Below are 14638 nucleotides of genomic sequence, written 5' to 3'. Positions count from 1 at the left end.
AACTTTGCCTGTCTGCAGGTACAGCCCCTAGGGCCTGGCTTACAGCAGCTTCTAAACATCCCACAGCCAAACTGAGTGACTGCATGAGTCATGTTGTGTCCCTGAGGATTCATCCCAGACCCTCTGGGGAGCAGGGGTGCTGACATACCCAGGCTGTGCTTTCCAGACAGCCCCAGGTGGAGGACAGACATGAGATCCTCACTGTAGGCAGGAAAAATGGCACCTGTGAGAAGGTGCAAAAGCAGAACTTCAGGTATCTAAATGCTTCTAAAGTCCAAAACCAGAGTTCAGCATGTACTCTGGAGAAATGACATGGCACTGTGTGGAACATTGATAACAGGATTAGACATACCTATTGCATCACTGTGTCATCTACATAAGCTGCTTGTGCATCTCAGCTGAAAATGCCACAAATGCCACTTAGCCTTTGACAAAACATTTATCTATCACGTACTTGTTTTTGTGGCTTGAGCTGACCTTTTCCTGCTGCTGCTCCTACTGCAGTAGTCAAACAATCTCTTCACCCTTTCCCCTACCTGAGACATCCTTTTGTTACAGCTGCCAGAAATCTCTGGTACAAGGAAGTAAATAAGCCAGCCTGACAATTAGGACATTCCCCTCGCTGTTACTTCTTCAACAACAAAAAACTTATTGCCTTTGTCGAAGCATCATCTGGAGAATTTTACAAACATTCATGAGGGTAATTTGTGTGTTTTAACATTCCTGTGAGATAGCCTTATTACCCCCCCAACTAAAGATGATGAAATTTATGTGCAGAGAGGTGAAATGATGTTCTCCAGGCTACGTGATGAGTCAGTGACTGAGCAGGAGATTAAACCCAGCAGTCCTGGCTGCACAGACACAGCCCGGTTTTGTAACCACTGCACAACTTATCACTCGATCACTAACAGGGAGAGACTGGTGGCTGTGCCAGTTTAACGCCTATATTTCGCCTTAGATCGAATGCAAATACGGCAAAATATTGGCAGTCTGTTCCAGGGGGGAGAGAGGGGTGGGGAGCAGCGATCCGCACCGGGGACCAGCTCCATGCACACACACAGGCACCAGGCAGCGCTGCGGTGGAAACCGGGGAGCCGGGTGTTGTGGGGTGGGGAAGGGAGGCGACAGGGAAGGTCACTGCCCTCCCATCTGCGTTCCCACACCCAGAGATTAGCTGCAGGTTCCACCTCCAGCCTGCCAGGTGCAAGGCTGCAGGTGGCACCAAGCTCTGAAGGGATCCTTGCACACCGAGTAGAGTAGGAAGAGTCAGGATTTTTAGGGGTCCGGTCTCAGATCTGTTTACATGGTTGATGGTATGTCCTCCAGAACAGAAAAAAAGTGGATCCTATTGAGAAGTAATTAGGTTGATGAAATGGAGATTTTTTTTTTTCTTGTTGGTCTGTCTTTCATTTTTTACTCGATGAAAGAAAAATGATGGGGAAAAGTGAACCTAAAAGTTTTGAAAGTTTTCATTTCAGAATGTTATTTCAAAGGCTATTTATTTTCAGAATATTCAGCAATGTAGGATGTCTGCCTTTTAACTTTACTTTTCAGCTGAAAAATATTACTGATTTGGAACCTTTTGATTTTTTTATATTGCCATCCTGACTTTTGAATGTGAACTAACACTAAATCACCAGCATGTCTGAGGAGAAAGAAAAGTTATTTCTTTTGAATAGTTCCAGTAAATGCAAAGCTGTTATTCAAAGTATTTAAGAGGCAGCTTTACTGCCAAGCTAACTCCTGTATTTATCAACATGATCTGTCTGTACCAAGTAATTTTGCTAGCTATGAGAGTGACCACAGACCAAAACCACTGTTGTGCACAATCATCATCCCTGCTGCCCGACAGTACCAGTGTGTAGCTCTAAAATCAATTTATCAGGAGCCATCTTCAGCAAGAAACCCTGCAGTGTAATTGTTGGAGCAGTTGCAGCATGTGTGTGACCATAGTGATTGGGTAAGCCTTTCCCACTGACTCCAATAGCAGCTCAGAAATTAAAAAAAAAAAAAAAAAGTTATGGAAAGAGGAGTTTGTGGCAATCCCTGTGATGCTCTGTCCTGGGGAGGAAAAATCTGCTTCAGTAGGAAGCCTAGTACTGGCTGTGCTTATCCTGTCTCCCAGCCATGGAGATGGGGAACTGCTCCTGGGTGTCTTCCCACCAGACCATATTTAGCAGAAACTTGGAGCTTACTTGTGTAGCTTTTTTGAGTTTCAAAATTTCAAAACTTTGTATGAAAGCAGTTGTGAGTTGGAATGGATCTTCTTGATGGGAAACAGGGTTGTCCCTGCAAGTTATCAAATCCTAATAAGATGTTATTTACCCATGTGCTCTCCTTTGGTCTTCCTTTGAGCTGCCCCAGTTGACTGTTTGCTATGACAATCTAATTATGACTTTGTTTGGCTCACACCAGCTGCCTTCATTTTCTTTTATCTCACTGAACTGGGCAAGCAGAATCTAGATGTTTGAGAGCCTGCTCCCTGTGTGAAACCAGAGGAATTCAGAACTGTATTAGAAAGGCATTAGCTTCTCTTTTTCCCTCTGTTATTTTTTTTTCCACTGGAGCCCATCCAGATGGAGCACAAACAAGGAAAGGATAAATGCAAAGTGCTCTGCCACCCTGAAAGCATGCGCTGACGTCAGCTTTCATGAACTGGCACTTTAATCATCGCATGGGGAATGTTTCTCTCTCCCTCTGCAGCCTCCCTTTGGATTTCTCAGTGCACCAACATTAGCATTTATGGCAAGGAAGATTTATTTTCTTTGCTGGTTAAGAGGGCAGTAAATTCAGAATGTTTTCACAAGCTACTAGACTGAGAGCTCTTGAGACCCAAAATGCTGTAGGCTCGGTCTAGGTGCATCAAGGGCAGCAAAAGGGCAAACTTCTTCCTGGATATATTTCCACTTGCATTAACAGCTGAGCTGAAAAGCAGGGGGCTAGTCCATCAGCATACACAGAGAAGCTGTCAGTTTCTCCAAGCCAAACTGCACAAAATACTCTCAGGGAGGAAAAGAGTATGGGGTACCAGATGCGAGGGACAGATTAGTCAGGGATTTCCAAAGGTCTTTTTGAGGCATATAAGCTAAATTTTTCAGAATTAAGCACTGAAAGTCAGCAGACTCATTTTCTATTCCTGTGTCAGGCCTCAAAGAAGCACCTTGCTCTCTCTCTCTGCCCCAGTCTTCCTGAGAGGACAACGGGTCACTGGACTTTGACCTCCTCTGAGAAGAGCCAGGAGTGATGAATTCAGTAAAGTGTGTGAGGAACATTTTAAGTTTGCTGAGGAAGAGCTCTGTGGAAGTGCCTTGCATTTGTTGTTATCTTTCTGCTGGGATTGAGCATAGTCTACTCCTCTGCATCCATCACTGCCTAGTTGTATTTCCTGTATCTGCTCCATGTCCTTCACACATGAGGGAGCATGTGTGAAGCAGGAGTAGGATGCACCCATCCTTTCTTGGCTGTTTGCCATTGGTGAGCCCAGAAATGAAATTCTCCTCCCCATACCCCACATAGTGGCCATCACAACACAGAAATTCAGGCCAGTTCTCAGCAAAGCAGTTCTGAGGATTTTGGCCATTATGGTGTGGGGAGGTTACCTCATTTTATGCACTCAGAGATGAGCTAGGGGTGGGGGGGAAAACAATGACATGTTAATGATGCTAGCAGGCTATTGTCAATAGAGATGCAGTCAGCTGGTCTCATCAGCTGCTTTCATTGGGCTGCCTGCTTCACAATAAAGTGGTTTCCTAATTACAGCCTTCACTTCACACTGTCCTGCATCATCAGGTGCTGCTGCTTCCTTTACACTTGCTGGAGCTCTCTGCGGCACGGCGCTGTCTCAGCGTTAATGCCCCACTGGCCCGTGTAATTAAAGGAGGATTAAAGATGGATTTGTGGCAGCTACATTCTTATTTTGGTACCTCTTGCATGTTGTGGCTCTTGCTTCTTACAAAGCCCAAGGTGACTAAAGGGTTGCCAATATTTAAAATACACATATACAGATATATATGAATATATACACACATGTATATGTGTATATATATATATCCCAGTTAGTAATGCATTTCCCAGGTGTCCAAAAACTTCTGTAGTGCTATGTAAGAAATATATGAAAGAGATGGGGAGCAAGTAAAGATTGCCATGAAAACTAGGATCCACTTTTAGTCTTTCTCCTAGCTCCGTCTCTCACACAGATAAAAAAGACACATGAAAACTACAGCTATTCCTTCCTACCAACCACACTGCCACTTTATTTTAGCCTCTTATCTTTAAAAACAGGTACCCCCTCTTAGTCACCTTCCCCTCAAGAAAATCAAATTTTCTCCAGTTGAGCAGCCAGCACTATCAGCTCAACTCAGACCATCACAGAGCATGAGCTGTCTGCTGGAAAACTCTGGGACTTTGGGGCAGTTTAATAATTAGTTTGATGTATTTTTTTATTTACTTTTTTGGTTTGAAGTGCTTGGTTAATACTTTCTAAACTTTCAAGGCTGGAAACAGTTGCAGGAACAAGAGCTGTAGGAAACTGCGCCAAATATTGTGAAATTCATGACATCATCATCACCACGTTCCTGACATCAGTTCACAATTTGACTTGCTAATAACCTGGAACCCAGGTTTTGTGTTCCTGGTCTCTCTCAACCTTCTGCTTTCTTGGCAATTTTAAATGCAAAGTTGCTCAAAATGACCACTCCGCCCCTAATCTAATATCTTCATATTGTCTACTGCTCCTGAGGAGAGATTTGATGGTACAGCTCTTCCTGCAGTTCTTTTAGCACAGGCTCACCTGGGTCCCACCTTTTGCAGATCTGTCATACCACCCCGCTGGAGTGAAATAAACTACATTTATCAAATTCATTCTTTTGTCATTACAAATACATTATACGTACATTTTTGCCCATATAATGTGATACAATTTTTCAGCACACCTTGTTGGATATTGCTATACTGATTAGAATTGGACAGAAAACCAATATGCAATTACAGCTGCTGCAGGCCAGTAAAAAACTACAGTTCTACAGAAATTAATGTTTTGCAATGGTTGGATGGTAGTGAAGTGTCTTACTTTCACTTTTGGAGACTTTTAAAAATAAATTTCCTTCTTCCATATAAAATGTTTATTTTCATAATGACACAAAAACTCCACAGGCATACTCTAAAAAAATTGTTTCTCCATTGTGATCAATCCTAAACAATTATTTTCCAGGGGGTTGCAACATTCAGATTTATTACTATGCAAAAAGAAAATTCATTTCCAACTCAACATTCACAGAAGACAGCTCTTAGCCTCTAATAAGCTCTGTTGGTGGCAGATATTCTTGATAAACTGGCAGCTTTCTGCTCAGAGGTGGTAGCAGCAGAAGTAGAGAGTGCAGCAGTACCTTTCTGATGAGAGCAGAATGAATGGCTGGTGCAATTGCGATCATAGAATATTTGGGCTGGATGGAACCTTTAAAGGTCATCTAGTCCAACCACCATGATCAGAAACATCTTCATTCAGATCAGGCTGTTCAGAGCCCTGTCCAACCCAGCCTTGGAAGTGTCCAGGGGTGTGGCATCTACCATTTCTTTAGGCAAACTGCTCCAGTGTTTAATCACCCTCATCATAAAAGAGGCTTCTGCAGTGTTAGGATTCTCCCCCGATATTCAAGCTGGTTAGATCAAAGACTGCCAAAATTTGGGTTGCTAGCACCCAGAGCAACTTCTGCTGCAGCGCTGAGCCCTTGCCACTTTCATGGGTTTTGTAGCACCCTTTGGGACACAGGCCATGTTTAAGGAGCTCAGACAGATTCTTGTTTGATTTTTCTGCAGTACTAAGTAACCTCAGAAACACTAGATGACTTCATTGCAGCCAGCTGTTACTGTATAAACAGTTATTTAAAATACCGTGTCCTGAAATACCCACGTCTTGGTCCAGGGAAATAGACAGGTCCTATTGCTGCATAGCACCATATAATCAAGGGAACTGCCCAGCAGGTGACAAGCAAGGTGCCTCCTGGAGTCACATGGATCTAAACAGCCTTCACTAGAGAGCAGTGGAGAAGTGACTGTCAGCCTTCTAACCTTAGTGGCTCCCGCTGGGTAGCTGCTCCTCCAGCATTCTCTCATGCAATCAGCTTTAGCTGACCATGAGGACTTTATTGGCATCCACGTGCTGGCAACTTTTATTTCCAAGGGCAGTAGCAGCTATTCAGCCAGAGCTGCAGATTAGTTGGTGGCTCACCCTGCCGAAGCTGGATTCAGATCTCTCCTAACCCGTTCCCAAAAAATGAATGGCTGAAACCTTTGTATTAGTCCTGCCATCTGCCTCATTTGCGTTCTATGCCTTAGGAGAGAAATCTTTGTTCCTTTCTCCTCACTTTGACAGTTTTTCTGGATGAAAGAAGTCCAGGAAGAGTGGGATCAAGCAGAAGCCACTCATGCTGTACATGCAGCTGTCTGCATACTCCCTGCACCTGTTTGCCCTCCCTATTTCTGGGCCTAAAAAATCCTAGGAATTCTTAATCAAAGGTTTATTTCTTTTATCAACTATCTCCTGACAGCAGCCAAGATGATAATTTGTCTTTCCAGAGGGAGAAGAGAGCTGGGTATGGTGTTTTTCTTTGTTCTGCTGATCCCTGATCCATCCCTGATCCCTGATCCACCTCTGTGTGAAGATGTCCCCAATTTCTTCTTTGATCTGGGCCACTGTGCAGGCTGCTGCTCGGGTTCTGCTCTGCGTCTTTCCATAAGACACAGTGACCTACATACCTGTCCTTGCCGGTAATGGGTCATATCCTGCCTTATCTGACCCTCCCTTTTCAAGGGTGATAAAGAGAGATCTTTAATTATCTGGTGGTTTCCACCCACCAGTCCCCAAGTTAAATGTGGTGCTGCCCTCCATCCTTGTTTGTTTTTGAATAAGAACTAGCTAACGTAAAGGGTTCCCATCCAGGCTTCTCTGTGGAGTCTTAAATCTTAATCCATCCACAATCTTAACTAATTGGATTTGTTTGTAGAAGAAAGCTGCCTGTGATTTGACTTTCTGCAGAAGAATAGCAAAAAAAAAAAAAGAAAAAAAAAAGAGGAGCTGAGGAAGAATTTCTTTTTTGCATGAAAAAGAAAATCAGTGGCCTACATGGTACTTAATATTCCTCTGCCCTTGTAGGTTAGTTATGCAGGGAATAAGCAGCATTACTGCAATGAGACACACTAATTTATTCCTTATTTCTGCTTCTAGTACCATTGCTCTAGTAAAACTTGGAATGTAAAATGCTTCTTCTCTTGAGAATAGCTTGTAAGTGCTATCTTATTTTTGCAAGCAGCGCTGATGAATTGGTAAACATAAATAAAAACACAAGTAGCCAGGAAAATCCAAACTCAAGACAGTAACTCATTTTAGACCAAAGAGTCAAACTCAGGATAGCAATATATGTGTCCACTGATGACTGAGGAACTGTGCCCATCATACTGCTGGTATACTGGTACTGCCTGCTGCTATGCCTGTGTCCTTGGCTATGGCACATCTGCTACAGCTGCATAAATTAGGTTCAGATGGCCAAAAAGCAGGTTTAGCCAAAGAAACTGCACCCCTGTGAGCACTCCAACACTGCCCAAAATGCCACCACATCAGGAATGAAAAATGCTGCATACAGTTAATTTAGGAAGGTCTGTAGTTCACATATGTTTTCTGTTTGCTGCCTCAACCTCCCCCCAGCTGGAGTCGAGCAGCGGGCACCCAGCTGTGCCCAGTTATGGTCAGGGACAGGGAGGAGAGGGTTGGAGTTTAAAAACAGAGCAAGAGGTCAGCTGTTTGCCTTGGCTTAGAGATAGGGCTCTGCTTTTGTGCTCTCTTTTGGGTGGTTTTTGTTTGTTTGGTTGGTTTTTTTGTTTTGTTGTTGTTTTGGTGGTTTTTTGGTTTGTTTTTTTTTTTTTTTAACTAATTCTGAAGGTTGTGAGAATGATTCTAGCTTATTCTACACTAAAGGTGTACTGATGTTACATCACTGACTCTTGTTTCGTTAAGGTAAGGGAGCTGTGAGCCCTGTAACAGAAAGGGTCAGTCTGAGTTTGCTTCCTGCTGTCTCTGTTCCCCTTTTTGATGGATACCAGTGTCAGGCACTGAGCCTCAGAGTAAATGAAGCCCTGCTGAGCATCAGAGACCTATTTGAAACCATGAAATTTAGGAGAGGGCTATAATGACATCATTTTTTGAGCTGTTTTTAGGAGTCTTGAAGATCACTGGTTTTTAAATTAATTTTGATTTAATGTGTTTAGGACCTCTGTGATTGATGGTGTCTATAAATATCATTTAAGCACACAATAGAATTTTTAGCATGCCATTTTCAGGAGGTGGTGAGCCAGGGTTGCTGCCTCTCTCCTGCAGCATCTTCTCTTGGCTGTGGGGTGACCCTCTGGGTGGCTTGTCCTTGGCACTGGTGATGTGATTGGGGGGCTCCTCAACATCCTTCCCCCCTTGTTTTGGCAAAGTTGTCCAAGGAGCATGCTGGGAAACTGAGGTACACAGGGGTACCGGGGAGGGTATCAGGGGATTTCTGTGCTCAGAGGACAGCTCCAAGTCATGGAGAAAATAACCCAGAGGGCAGCACAGGCAAATGGGATAAGTGCCTATAAGCAAATAGCCATGGAAGGCACAAAATAGGATAGGGATAGGGAGGAAGAGGTAAAATCTGCCCCCATTCTCTGTGCCCCTTTCTCAGAGATCTTGATGGTGTTATTAATAATATTAATATTATTTTTAATATTAATATTTTTCTAAATATTATTTTCTTGGGGAAGGAGAGGGCAAGCATTTGGTAAGAATCTGATTATATGTTTCTATATTTAAGAAGGGAAGCTTTTTGATGCTGAAGTAGGAAAAAATAGTGGTTTACTGTATTAAATTTGGCAAGTACTTAGTGTAATCTAGTGATTAAAGCAGTCTTTTCCTGGTATGCTTGTAAATCATAAATTCCCACTGCAGAATGGCTCCTGTGGCATTTTGCCCATTAACCTTTATGTGCTTTGATCTTGCTTTGACTCCAGGAGTTCAGGCTGTTCCCTGGCTTGTTTAGCTGTTGCTGTTAACAAAACACTTGCCGCTTGAAATACACAGTGCTTAGCATCCATGTATTTCTGAGCCTTCAGGTCTCTGAGCACATGCAATATTGATGCCTTGTGGATCATAGAAAAAACCTGACTCATTAGTGAGGAGATATTAAATAAACATCCCCAAAGAAAGCAAACAAGCTTGGGCATTACAAAGACTATTTTTCAGCCTGAACTGCGCTAGCAGAGGCAGAGGAAATGGGAGCTCAGTGAACTGCAGGGAGGAAAGAGGAATCATGCAATATTCACGTGGAGCCAAGCTTGCAGACTGGCACAGCAGTCAGCCCTGGGGTGCAGCTGGGAGGCTTGGGGACCTGCTCTGCCTCCTGTCCTGCCTTTCCCAGAGGCCAGATACTGAGGATGGGGCTTGCAGAAAATCCTCCTGCCTGGTGTCTGACAACAAGCAGGCACAAAGCACAGCCTTTCTGCAAAGCACTGCAACCATGATGGCTAATGCATGCACAAGTCCATCCTCATTCCTCCTGGGTCTCATCCAAGCTCTGTCTTTGGCTTACCTCTTCTCTTTTCTTCACCTTGTAAGAGTGTAATGTATGATATTTACCTTTCTCTTTCTTTCCTATAGGCAGTTCTGAGGCCAATGGCCAAAACCACTAGTTAAGATAAAAATACTTGGAGATAAAAAACTTACCACAAGCATTAAGCATTCTTAAATAAGCTGGATATGTATTTTGCAAGCTATGTGACATTTATTATTTATAACTAATGACTATCTGATAGTTTAGAAATATGAAAGACAATTTGCTATCCGTGTTCAAAGGCTCTGAGTTCACATGAGTCAATCTCAGTCTGAAGTCTAAAAAAGGTCACTTTGCAATCTGTAAGCAGCTTTAAAGTCTTCATGGGCCTTAAAGCATCAGGCTTAGCCAGTGGGGAAAAAGCTCTCTGGAACAAGGTAGCTCAGACAACAGAGAGCTAGAAAAGGGAAAAAGCTGATAAGAGCCAGCTCCTGCTCCTGATGCAGGTAGAGGAAGACGAGCAGTTTTTCTAGAGGCAAAGCATGCATGTCTATTTGTTACTGCTTCAGCTAGTGATTCTCACATTTATTTATTCCAGGCTCACCTTCACTTGGTCAAATGGAATGCATGACTTTGCCTCATGGCTATTGAAACAATCAAACCTGTGAGTAGTACTAACTCCACAGAACCTTGTTCTAAGTCCTGTCTCTGTCATTGTGGCCTACATTTCCTACCATTCAGCCACCAGCACCTGTTTGCTGCTGCTTTTCACTTAGCCAAAGCATGCTACAGGAGTCCTTTAAATTTGGGGTTTCTTTCCATTCAAAACTCCAATACTCACCCATGCAAAAACGTGAGAGCCCAGATCTCTCCTGTAACCCAGAAAATGCCAGAAACACATTGAGATGTCTCTCAACACACATTAACTCCCTTTCCCTTCCCCATACTGAAAGGTGCAAGCATTTCACATTTGTACAGAAGGTGCCTGAAAACACAGTCCCTCCCCAGGACCAGTTGCCCTGTGGAGAATGTAGGCAGAGACCTCTTTTGCAAACAATGCAAAAAGTTACTGTCTGCTGACTCCCCACAGCAGCACCTGCTCATGTGTGAATTTGCAAAGTAAGCTTCCCCTTGCTCCATTAGGGTTGAGGCAGCAGGAGTGTTTCCATGAGAGATGGAAGATGAGCCACGAGTGGGGTGAATGGCAAGTCACAAAGCTGGAGCTGGGGCAAAGCTGGAGGCAGGTCAGTCTCCCTAGACCAGCACATGGATCCAGGGTGGAAAAGCTCATCCCTGCTCATTTGACACAACCACCTTTGCTTATACATCTACTAGCTGCCTTCATGTGGAATAGCCCCCATGCTGCCTTGCATATATAAGATGATCTGGGACAAAATGCCACCTTGCCACCTCCCTCCTGGCTGCCCATCCTTTCTTTAAATGCCTTGCCTGGTTGCAAAGCTGGTGTCAGCTGTCAGCATTGTACTGTGACTAATGTTCATTTTTTTGCACAATAGAATGTTCGACTTCTTATTACCTAACTTTGGCCTTTTTGCCATCTTCTAATTTTCCTATTTATTTCATACATCCATTGCAAGTGATTAGCTCTTAGAAGTAGGAATTGCTAGTCTGGTTTCCTCAGGAAATAGGGTGATCATGTTCTGCACATCCTCAGATAAATGTTGAACACACCAGTTGATTTAATTTGGCTGCTGGAGAGTGGGCTTAAAGCTAATTGAATTCCTGTAAGTTTTGTATGAGCAGGCAGCCAGCTGGAGCAGAGAGGAACCCTAGAGTCACATGCCAGAAAGAAAAGTAGCAGATACATTCTATCTTAGAAGATACCAAAAAATTCATAACGGAGATACAGTAGTTAGGCACCAAAAAAAGTGCCTCTGTTTGTACCTCTAAATAATCATGAGAAACAAACCCATAAGAAACCTGGACTCTTCTAGCATTTATTAAGTTAATTTTAGGTTGTTTGGACTGTGATTGGGACAATAGTTTTAGATTCCTGAAAGGGATTTTTAATGTGTTGCTATAGACCATGAAAAAACTAACTGTAATAATACTGATAAAGGCCGACAAAGGAAATCTAATCACCAAAAGTTCATCTGGCAACTGGAGGGCACAAAATCTCACCCCACAATTTTGGGGTGCTTTTGCTGGCAGCAGATTCTCAGCCCTCACCCACTCCATTCCCCTTCCACAGACAACTTAAAATTAGTCAGATGATGTGTAATCCCACAAGAAATGAGCTGGCTTGGAAATGGCAAATGCTGCATGGAAGCCTGGCTCCAGGTTTCCAGCTCCTGACTGCTTACACAGCAAAGGTGATAAGGACAGTTCTGAAATCAGTGGGATGTTTTGCATGGCAACAAATGCCTGCCCAGAACGGGACAAAAGGGAGGATTTAACCACAGATTGTCTCTTTTATTCTGTAAATAGGCATTTTTCCATGGTTAGGCAATTCCATAAAAAATAAAAGTTAATAAAAATGAAAAGGCTTGTGCAGCAGTTGGCTGACAGGTTTCATGCAGTAGTGCCGTGTTACAGAGATAAACATCAGTGCTTAGCTTACAGATTGTCTCAACACCTGGAAGGCTGTTATAGAGACAGGTTTAATAATTAATTGCTATTTCTCTGAGACAATGTACCCTGGATCTCTTAAGGTGCATATTGCACACCAGGTAACAGGAGGAGTAGGCAAAAGAGACAAAAGCATTAGAAAAGATAAAAAGACTGAGATCAAATGACATTATTCTTCATGTCATGGTGGAAATGAGTCTATACTCAGCTGATCCTGCATGGAGGTTGCCTGGAGGTGTTTTGATATACTTGAGGTCAAAATACTTGTGTTCCAAAGTTGCTTTTAAGTAAATGATTCTCATACAGCTGGTGGCAGGAAAGAAGATGGAAACAGATAAATTCCTTCATATGACTGTGTTAGGTTTGTGTCATGTCACCGTGCACGGCTGAAGATAGTGAGGTGTTGTTTTATAACCAGAAAAATATGATATCTGGAAATGATGTTGGTAGGTCCCTACAGGATATGTTTTCTGTATGTAATATATATTTTTCTCATCTATGTTTAGCAGTACATTTTTTTTGTGCAAGATATAAACCTAGCAAAATTGAATGCTATAGTGAAGGGGGAAATAAGAAAAAATATTAATCTGCTGGGCTCCTTAATGACCACAACCCAAACCACAAACCTGGACTGTATCCTAGCAGCAGAGAAGCACTAACATCAATTTCTTTCTGTGCCCCAGGCACCTCCCATGTCAGTTGCCATCACTTACTATGACTGGGGGCCTGTTTGCTAACATAGGGGTACTGAGAACAAAGGTAGTGGCAGCTGATGGCACAGAGCTGCACGTTCTGGTAGCAGTGAAACTCCAGCACTGAGTGTAATCTTATCACGCAAGCTTGTTTCACCAAATGTATATGTTTACTGATGTGAGCTTTCTCATCTAAATGAAATTGATTAAATGAGGGGAATTATGAACACATCTACAAGGACAGGACTAACTGCTGATGCCTGCTGTGCTGGGTTTAGGCTGCTGGTGATCAGTGTGTCTCTTGTCATTGAGCAAATCCTGTTGACATCCTGGGCAAGATGCAAATCCTCTCTTTCCCCAGGTTTTTATTGCTGAGGAGGATCTTGATTTCAGTGAGTCAGATAGTGTTCTTTTGTGAACATGTCGGCTCAGATGGCTTTGAAAAATATGTTTCCTTATGAATTGAAGCTGGCTCTCAAGCTTCTTTGGTAAGCACAGTGCACAAATTAAAATACTAATCATGGATCTGTGTAGTTAAACTACTTGTACAGATGGATCTGATGCTGTTGGTTGCATTTTCCTATTGCTACAGCAAAAGGAAGGAACTCCTGAGCTGGAACAGGGGTTTAATAGAGGAAATTATTTGGGATTGCAACGGCCTCTCTAAGAGACAGTTGCCGAGGAAAAGCTCTGTTGGCAAGCTTCCTCTTGGTTCTTGTCCAGATCCTCAAGGTATAAGTCATCCTAAGCCAACTGAAGAGTACTTTTATATTACCTGAGTTTCTTACCCTGTGCTTTATCATCATTTCTGGTAGCTTTCATCTGTTAATGTGCAAAGAAAAACCATCCTAGGCTGAAACACAGCATTTATCAAACAAGTCTATAAACCTGTTTTCCATAAGACTTTTGAACTAATTAATTTTGCCTGCCATGGAGATTTTAAAATATATAATGGAAAGTTGTATGTGAAGAAGCAGTAGAAGCAAGACTGAAATGGGTTTGTGGAGATGAGGGAGTCACTCTCCTGGTTTTGAAAAGCAGCAAATAGGTTGTGTGGTTTCATAATGTCTGGGGTTTTAAGCAAGCTCTGGAATGTGAAATTGTGAAAATTTGTAAAAATTTAACCCATTTCAATTTTGGTTCCATCTCAATAAACATATTTTTTTTCTATGTCTCCCTCAGCTAAAAGGGCTGGCACTCTTACTATCCACCCCTGTTCCTGCACTAGCCATAACATTCAGCATTTGCTGAGTACTTTACATATTTCCCCTGTTGCAAAAATATTATCTAATTAAATCTTCCAGTACTTCTACCATAAGAGCAGTCATTAGAATTGGCTTTACTTTATGGGCAAGAATAAGGGAGAATTGAGAGTTTAAGTGACTGAGCCATAGCAAATTAGTGGCAAAATTTGGATGGTGCTCTACATTTCTGTACATCTTCTAAAGAGTCATGAAAATTATATCCCTTAATCATAATCTTGAGCTTTCTCTCTAATAAAAAAAAAGAGGACTGGTGTGCACTTGGATCTCATAGGTAGTGGGATTGCAATTTTCTGAAACTGATTTTTTTTCTTCAAAACTCTTTGACATTAACTGTGAGGCACTGGAAGAATGTTAAGACTGTTGAGTTTTCATGCATAACTTCGCTGACTTTGGAGTAGTCAATCCATAGCAGAAGGAGTTCTGGGTCTTTGCAGGTCAGTGTTTGCCAAGAACACCACTCCTGACGGAGCAGTGGGGGCAGCCGCTCCGTGGTGTGGCTGCTTTCCCTTCGAGGCACACGGTGTGT

At 42.7% G+C, this 14638-nt stretch overlaps 1 long non-coding RNA gene across 1 annotated transcript; it reads left to right on the top strand.

The window, feature by feature from the left end:
• The first annotated feature begins 7879 nt into the window (after window positions 1-7879).
• On the top strand, window positions 7880-13957 carry LOC135297200 (uncharacterized). The gene is made up of 3 exons (XR_010359247.1): window positions 7880-8008; window positions 10165-10230; window positions 10710-13957. It is a non-coding gene; the product is annotated as an uncharacterized LOC135297200 (long non-coding RNA).
• The last annotated feature ends 681 nt before the right edge of the window (window positions 13958-14638 follow it).

Source organism: Passer domesticus, chromosome 3 (assembly GCF_036417665.1).
Source record: "Passer domesticus isolate bPasDom1 chromosome 3, bPasDom1.hap1, whole genome shotgun sequence".
NCBI lineage: Eukaryota > Metazoa > Chordata > Aves > Passeriformes > Passeridae > Passer > Passer domesticus.
This window is presented reverse-complemented; position numbering and strand designations above follow the sequence as displayed.